Here is a 7876-nt window from a genome sequence, read left to right on the forward strand (position 1 = left end):
AGCTAGAGACGCCATTCAAACACCAAAATGTCCGGCCCGATCCGGTTCAGGTTGCTATGACTTTTCGTGGCGATACTCTTTGCCACTCCTTTTTTATCCCTCTTTTTCATCCCCTTTTTCTCTCATTGACTAACATGGGGAAGGTTGAGCCATTGTGACGTCACGCACTCTAGCCAACTGACATTAGATCAGTTGACATAGGAGAAGCTCTCTTAAATGCCAGAAGTGGTTAGATAGAGAGTGCAAAATATTAAAACGAATGTAGTGGCAACAGTTTCAGGTACAGTTTATACACCCGCTCTAACAGTGTTAACCAGTATGTGAGTAACGTGGGTTTTATTAAGGCATAGCGTGTGTAATGTGTAGCTATTTCATTCCGTTTGTTAACCTTTCCGACTGTCTGTATACCAGCAGCAGAGCGGAGCATTTCACTCCCCTGCAATCTCGGAATGAAATAGCTACACAATACACACGCTATGCTTTAATAAAATTCACGTTTTACGAGACACCAACAGAGGCACAACCGACAAGTCTTACCATTGAAGATCTTTGACGTTCGGTCTGAAACTTCATCCAGCCATCCAGGTTAATCCAAGTTGTTATGGAGAACGACAGTTGCATCAATCATATTCCATTAAAACTTCACACTTCTTACATTGGACATATCCACCAGCCTAATTAGAATCTGCATTGTCTACTGAGCAGAAAATTCTCCATACAGTAGATTTCCCTTCGTTTAGTATCATTTTCAACTTTCCAGATGACTGTATTGCCCTCGCTCGTCAAGTGATACGTGTCCAGAAACAAGGCTCCTTTGACTGGATAGCCAGAGCTAGCATAACTGCCATTGAAATCCAATGGTAATGCTACCTAGCTAGGTATGCTAATTGTCGGTATCCATCGTTAACTCGCTAATCGTTAACCATCATGTCACTGGCTTTAATTTAAGAATGGCATGTTAGTAGTACATTTAGTAGTACATTTAATATCAGTACACTTGATTCATTACTGCTGATGTGTTACTTATATATGTTACTTATTAGCAGCTAGCTACCTAGCTAGCCACTGTGTTCCGATGTGTTTTCAGTTAGCGTTAGCGGCAAGCTAGCTGCTGTAAAAGTTTAGTTGAGCTTCAGTTAAGACGCTGCGTACCGTACTTCATCATCACATTCGATTATTTATTACAAACAAATTCGAATTCAGCTGTAGGCATGAGACCTGTATCTTGGAGACTAATTGCATCCACAATGTAAGTACTGCAAGCTAGACTACTATGCAGTTGACACAACACAGGAGGTCCCTGGGCCTGAGAAGGGAAGGGAATGAGTTTAATGTGGCTATAATATGGAATTTTAAATGTGCCTAAAACTAGACTAAATTGTAATGAGTTTTCGAAAACTAGACTGAAACTAAGAAGGATAACTATGACTAAATGTGACTAAAACTAATATGCATTTTTGTCTTAAGACTGAATCTAAAAATAGCTGCCAAAATGAACACTGAGATAGGGGACCCCTTAATCTGCAATTCATGGTTGCTAGCTCTAATCAGATGTACTACCTAGGCTTATAAGAGAAGACTAACTTTGTATGGCAACGAACACCAATAACTAGAACTAATTTGACAGACTATAAACCAATGTGATACACGTGCTCTCTATCTATACAGTAAAAGTGTTGCTTACGTTTGATACAGACTAACTCTAACTGCATTAAGTCTAACATATAGGCCTATCTTACAATAAACTTTAAGTAAAGCTGGCTATGTAACCGCATTCATTCTAATATTGTTGCAGAGATGTTTCCTTTTACCAAGATAGCAATTTCAACAATTCACTTAGCTCAGTAAGTCAGTATAACGAAACTCTGAGATACCCTCATATGTCTAAACGTCAGTGGAGCCAAAATATAATGGTTGAGCTTGGTTGCTTGCTAAAATATATTGGAAGAAGGCCCCACTACACTGATTGAGTAGATGTAAATACATGTTAATTCATAGGCACTTGTTCTCTCTGTCACAGAGCAAGCACACTCTCGCAGTTCGTTCACGAAACGCATTCTAGTTAGTGTGCTTGCCCGAAGGGAAGCACAGTATTGTTATCGTCAAGTTTTCTTTATTTATTTATTTATTCCGTACGTTTTTCTTGCAGCTAACTACTCCTCGCCCGATTGAGCTAGAGACGCCATTCAAACACCAAAACGTCCGGCCCGATCCGGTGCAAGCTGCTATGACTTTTCGTGGCGGTACAACTTGCCATCCCTTTTTTATTCCTCTTTTTCATCCCCTTTTCCTCTCATTGACTAACATGGTGGAAGGTTGAGCCATTGTGACGTCACACACTCTGAGCTAGGAGAAGCTCTCTTAAATGCCATAACAATCATGCTAATCGAAAACCACCATCAAGGTTTATACCTCTTAAATGCCATAAAAATCATGTAAATCGAAAACCACCATTAAGCTTTATATCATGATACAGTAGTAGGTATAGCTAGCGAGTTGTTTACGTTCACAACCCTCAGACAGTTAAAAAGGCCCGACAACAGTCACCAAAGAAAACCTAGATATGCTATTGATACTATCGTGAATAGAGTGATGATAGCTAGCGAGCTATTTAGCCTTCACCCAGGCTCAGGTTTATTTTGCTAGGTATCTCCGATATCGACGCAGAGACACAGTGTGAAAAAGGATGAAAAACTTAACGAGGAAAAGTGGTTCGGGAACTACGTATGCAGTAGTTGGCTGTACCAACTCAAGAAAACACCTGAACGAGTGGTTAGATAGAGAGTGCAAAATATTAAAACGAATGTAGTGGCCACAGCTTCAGGTACAGTTTATACACCCGCTCTAACAGTGTTAACCAGTATGTGAGTAACGTGGGTTTTATTAAGGCATAGCGTGTGTAATGTGTAGCTATTTCATTCCGTTTGTTAACCTTTCCGGCTGTCTGTATACCAGCAGCAGAGCGGAGCATTTCACTCCCCTGCCATCTCGGAATGAAATAGCTACACAATACACACGCTATGCTTTAATAAAACTCACGTTTTACGAGACACCAACAGAGGCACAATCGACAAGTCTTACCATTGAAGATCTTTGACGTTCGGTCTGAAACTACAACCAGCCATCCAGGTTAATCCAAGTTATTGTGGAGAACGACAGTTGCATCAATCATTTCATTAAAACTTCACACTTATTACATTGGACATATCCACCAGCCTAATTAGAATCTGCATTGTCTACTGAGCAGAAATATCTCCATACAGTAGATTTCCCTTCGTTTAGTATCATTTTAAACTTTCCAGATGACTGTATTGCTCGTCAAGTGATACGTGTCCAGAAACAAGGCCCTTTGTCTGGATAGCCATAGCTAGCATAACTGCCATTGAAATCCAATGGTAATGCTACCTAGCTAGGTATGCTAATTGTCGGTATCCATCGTTAACTCGTTAATCGTTAACCATCATGTCACTGGCTTTAATTTAAGAATGGCATGTTAGTAGTACATTTAGTAGTACATATAATATCAGTACACTTGATTCATTACTGCTGATGTGTTACTTATATATGTTACTTATTAGCAGCTAGCTACCTAGCTAGCCACTATGAGTTCCAATGTGTTTTCAGTTAGTATTAGCGGCAAGCTAAGCTAGCTGCTGTAATAGTTGAGTTGAGCTTCAGTTAAGACGCTGCGTACCGTACTTCATCATCACATTCGATTATTTATTACAAACAAATTCGAATTCAGCTGTAGGCATGAGATCTGTATCTTGGAGACTAATTGCATCCACAATTTAAGTACTGCAAGCTAGACTACTACAGTTGACACAACACAGGAGGTCCCTGGGCCTGAGAAGGGAAGGTAAGGTAAGGAGTTTAATGTGGCTATAATATGGAATTTTAAATGTGCCTAAAACTAGACTAAATTGTAATGAGTTTTCGAAAACTAGACTGAAACTAAGAAGGATAACTATGACTAAATCTGACTAAAACTTATATGCATTTTTGTCTTTAGACTGAATCTAAAAATAGCTGCCAAAATGAACACTGAGATAGGGGACCCCTTAATCTGCAATTCATGGTTGCTAACTCTAATCAGATGTACTACCTAGGCTTATAAGAGAAGACAAACTTTTTATGCCAACGAACACCAATAACTAGAACTAATTTGACAGACTATAAACCAATGTGATACACGTGCTCTCTATCTATACAGTAAAAGTGTTGCTTACGTTTGATACTAGACCTACAGTCTAACTCTAACTGCATTAAGTCTAACATAGGCCTATCTTACAATAAACTTTAAGTAAAGCTGGCTATGTAACCGCATTCATTCCAATATTGTTGCACAGATGTTTCCTTTTACCAAGATAACAATTTCAACAATTCACTTAGCTCAGTAAGTCAGTATAACGAAACTCTGGAACTATTAGGCTATGACCAAATGTAACACCCTTTCACAATAAACAAGCAAACAAACAAACAAAAACAGAACAACAAAGATACCCTCATATGTCTAAATGTCAGTGGAGCCAAAATATAATGGTTGAGCTTGGTTGCTTGCTAAAATATATTGGAAGAAGGCCCCACTATACTGACTGAGTAGATGTAAATACATGTTAATTCATAGGCACTTGTTCTCTCTGTCACAGAGCAAGCACACTCTCGCAGTTCGTTCACGAAACGCATTCTAGTTTATTTATTTATTCTCCCCGTTTTTCTTGCAGCTAACTCCTCCTCGCCCGTTTGAGCTAGAGACGCCATTCAAACACCAAAATGTCCGGCCCGATCCGGTGCAGGTTGCTATGACTTTTCGTGGCGATACTCTTTGCCACTCCTTTTTTATCCCTCTTTTTCATCCCCTTTTTCTCTCATTGACTAACATGGGGAAGGTTGAGCCATTGTGACGTCACGCACTCTAGCCAACTGACATTAGATCAGTTGACATAGGAGAAGCTCTCTTAAATGCCAGAAGTGGTTAGATAGAGAGTGCAAAATATTAAAACGAATGTAGTGGCAACAGTTTCAGGTACAGTTTATACACCCGCTCTAACAGTGTTAACCAGTATGTGAGTAACGTGGGTTTTATTAAGGCATAGCGTGTGTAATGTGTAGCTATTTCATTCCGTTTGTTAACCTTTCCGGCTGTCTGTATACCAGCAGCAGAGCGGAGCATTTCACTCCCCTGCAATCTCGGAATGAAATAGCTACACAATACACACGCTATGCTTTAATAAAATTCACGTTTTACGAGACACCAACAGAGGCACAACCGACAAGTCTTACCATTGAAGATCTTTGACGTTCGGTCTGAAACTTCATCCAGCCATCCAGGTTAATCCAAGTTGTTATGGAGAACGACAGTTGCATCAATCATATTTCATTAAAACTTCACACTTCTTACATTGGACATATCCACCAGCCTAATTAGAATCTGCATTGTCTACTGAGCAGAAAATTCTCCATACAGTAGATTTCCCTTCGTTTAGTATCATTTTAAACTTTCCAGATGACTGTATTGCCCTCGCTCGTCAAGTGATACGTGTCCAGAAACAAGGCTCCTTTGACTGGATAGCCAGAGCTAGCATAACTGCCATTGAAATCCAATGGTAATGCTACCTAGCTAGGTATGCTAATTGTCGGTATCCATCGTTAACTCGTTAATCGTTAACCATCATGTCACTGGCTTTAATTTAAGAATGGCATGTTAGTAGTACATCTAGTAGTACATTTAATATCAGTACACTTGATTCATTACTGCTGATGTGTTACTTATATATGTTACTTATTAGCAGCTAGCTACCTAGCTAGCCACTGTGTTCCGATGTGTTTTCAGTTAGCGTTAGCGGCAGCTAACTGCTGTAATAGTTGAGTTGAGCTTCAGTTAAGACGCTGCGTACCGTACTTCATCATCACATTCGATTATTTATTACAAACAAATTCGAATTCAGCTGTAGGCATGAGATCTGTATCTTGGAGACTAATTGCATCCACAATGTAAGTACTGCAAGCTAGACTACTATGCAGTTGACACAACACAGGAGGTCCCTGGGCCTGAGAAGGGAAGGGAATGAGTTTAATGTGGCTATAATATGGAATTTTAAATGTGCCTAAAACTAGACTAAATTGTAATGAGTTTTCGAAAACTAGACTGAAACTAAGAAGGATAACTATGACTAAATGTGACTAAAACTAATATGCATTTTTGTCTTAAGACTGAATCTAAAAATAGCTGCCAAAATGAACACTGACATAGGGGACCCCTTAATCTGCAATTCATGGTTGCTAGCTCTAATCAGATGTACTACCTAGGCTTATAAGAGAAGACTAACTTTGTATGGCAACGAACACCAACTAGAATGCGTTTCGTGAACGAACTGTGAGAGTGTGCTTGCTCTGTGACAGAGAGAACAAGTGCCTATGAATTAACATGTATTTACATCTACTCAATCAGTGTAGTGGGGCCTTATTCCAATATATTTTAGCAAGCAACCAAGCTCAACCATTATATTTTGGCTCCACTGACGTTTAGACATATGAGGGTATCTCAGAGTTTCGTTATACTGACTTACTGAGCTAAGTGAATTGTTGAAATTGCTATCTTGGTAAAAGGAAACATCTCTGCAACAATATTAGAATGAATGCGGTTACATAGCCAGCTTTACTTAAAGTTTATTGTAAGATAGGCCTATATGTTAGACTTAATGCAGTTAGAGTTAGTCTGTAGGTGTAGTATCAAACGTAAGCAACACTTTTACTGTATAGATAGAGAGCACGTGTATCACATTGGTTTATAGTCTGTCAAATTAGTTCTAGTTATTGGTGTTCGTTGCCATACAAAGTTAGTCTTCTCTTATAAGCCTAGGTAGTACATCTGATTAGAGCTAGCAACCATGAATTGCAGATTAAGGGGTCCCCTATGTCAGTGTTCATTTTGGCAGCTATTTTTAGATTCAGTCTTAAGACAAAAATGCATATTAGTTTTAGTCACATTTAGTCATAGTTATCCTTCTTAGTTTCAGTCTAGTTTTCGAAAACTCATTACAATTTAGTCTAGTTTTAGGCACATTTAAAATTCCATATTATAGCCACATTAAACTCATTCCCTTCCCTTCTCAGGCCCAGGGACCTCCTGTGTTGTGTCAACTGCATAGTAGTCTAGCTTGCAGTACTTACATTGTGGATGCAATTAGTCTCCAAGATACAGATCTCATGCCTACAGCTGAATTCGAATTTGTTTGTAATAAATAATCGAATGTGATGATGAAGTACGGTACGCAGCGTCTTAACTGAAGCTCAACTCAACTATTACAGCAGTTAGCTGCCGCTAACGCTAACTGAAAACACATCGGAACACAGTGGCTAGCTAGGTAGCTAGCTGCTAATAAGTAACATATATAAGTAACACATCAGCAGTAATGAATCAAGTGTACTGATATTAAATGTACTACTAGATGTACTACTAACATGCCATTCTTAAATTAAAGCCAGTGACATGATGGTTAACGATTAACGAGTTAACGATGGATACCGACAATTAGCATACCTAGCTAGGTAGCATTACCATTGGATTTCAATGGCAGTTATGCTAGCTCTGGCTATCCAGTCAAAGGAGCCTTGTTTCTGGACACGTATCACTTGACGAGCGAGGGCAATACAGTCATCTGGAAAGTTTAAAATGATACTAAACGAAGGGAAATCTACTGTATGGAGAATTTTCTGCTCAGTAGACAATGCAGATTCTAATTAGGCTGGTGGATATGTCCAATGTAAGAAGTGTGAAGTTTTAATGAAATATGATTGATGCAACTGTCGTTCTCCATAACAACTTGGATTAACCTGGATGGCTGGATGAAGTTTCAGACCGAACGTCAAAGAT

This window comes from Sprattus sprattus (genome assembly GCF_963457725.1).
Source record: "Sprattus sprattus genome assembly, chromosome: 3".
NCBI lineage: Eukaryota > Metazoa > Chordata > Actinopteri > Clupeiformes > Clupeidae > Sprattus > Sprattus sprattus.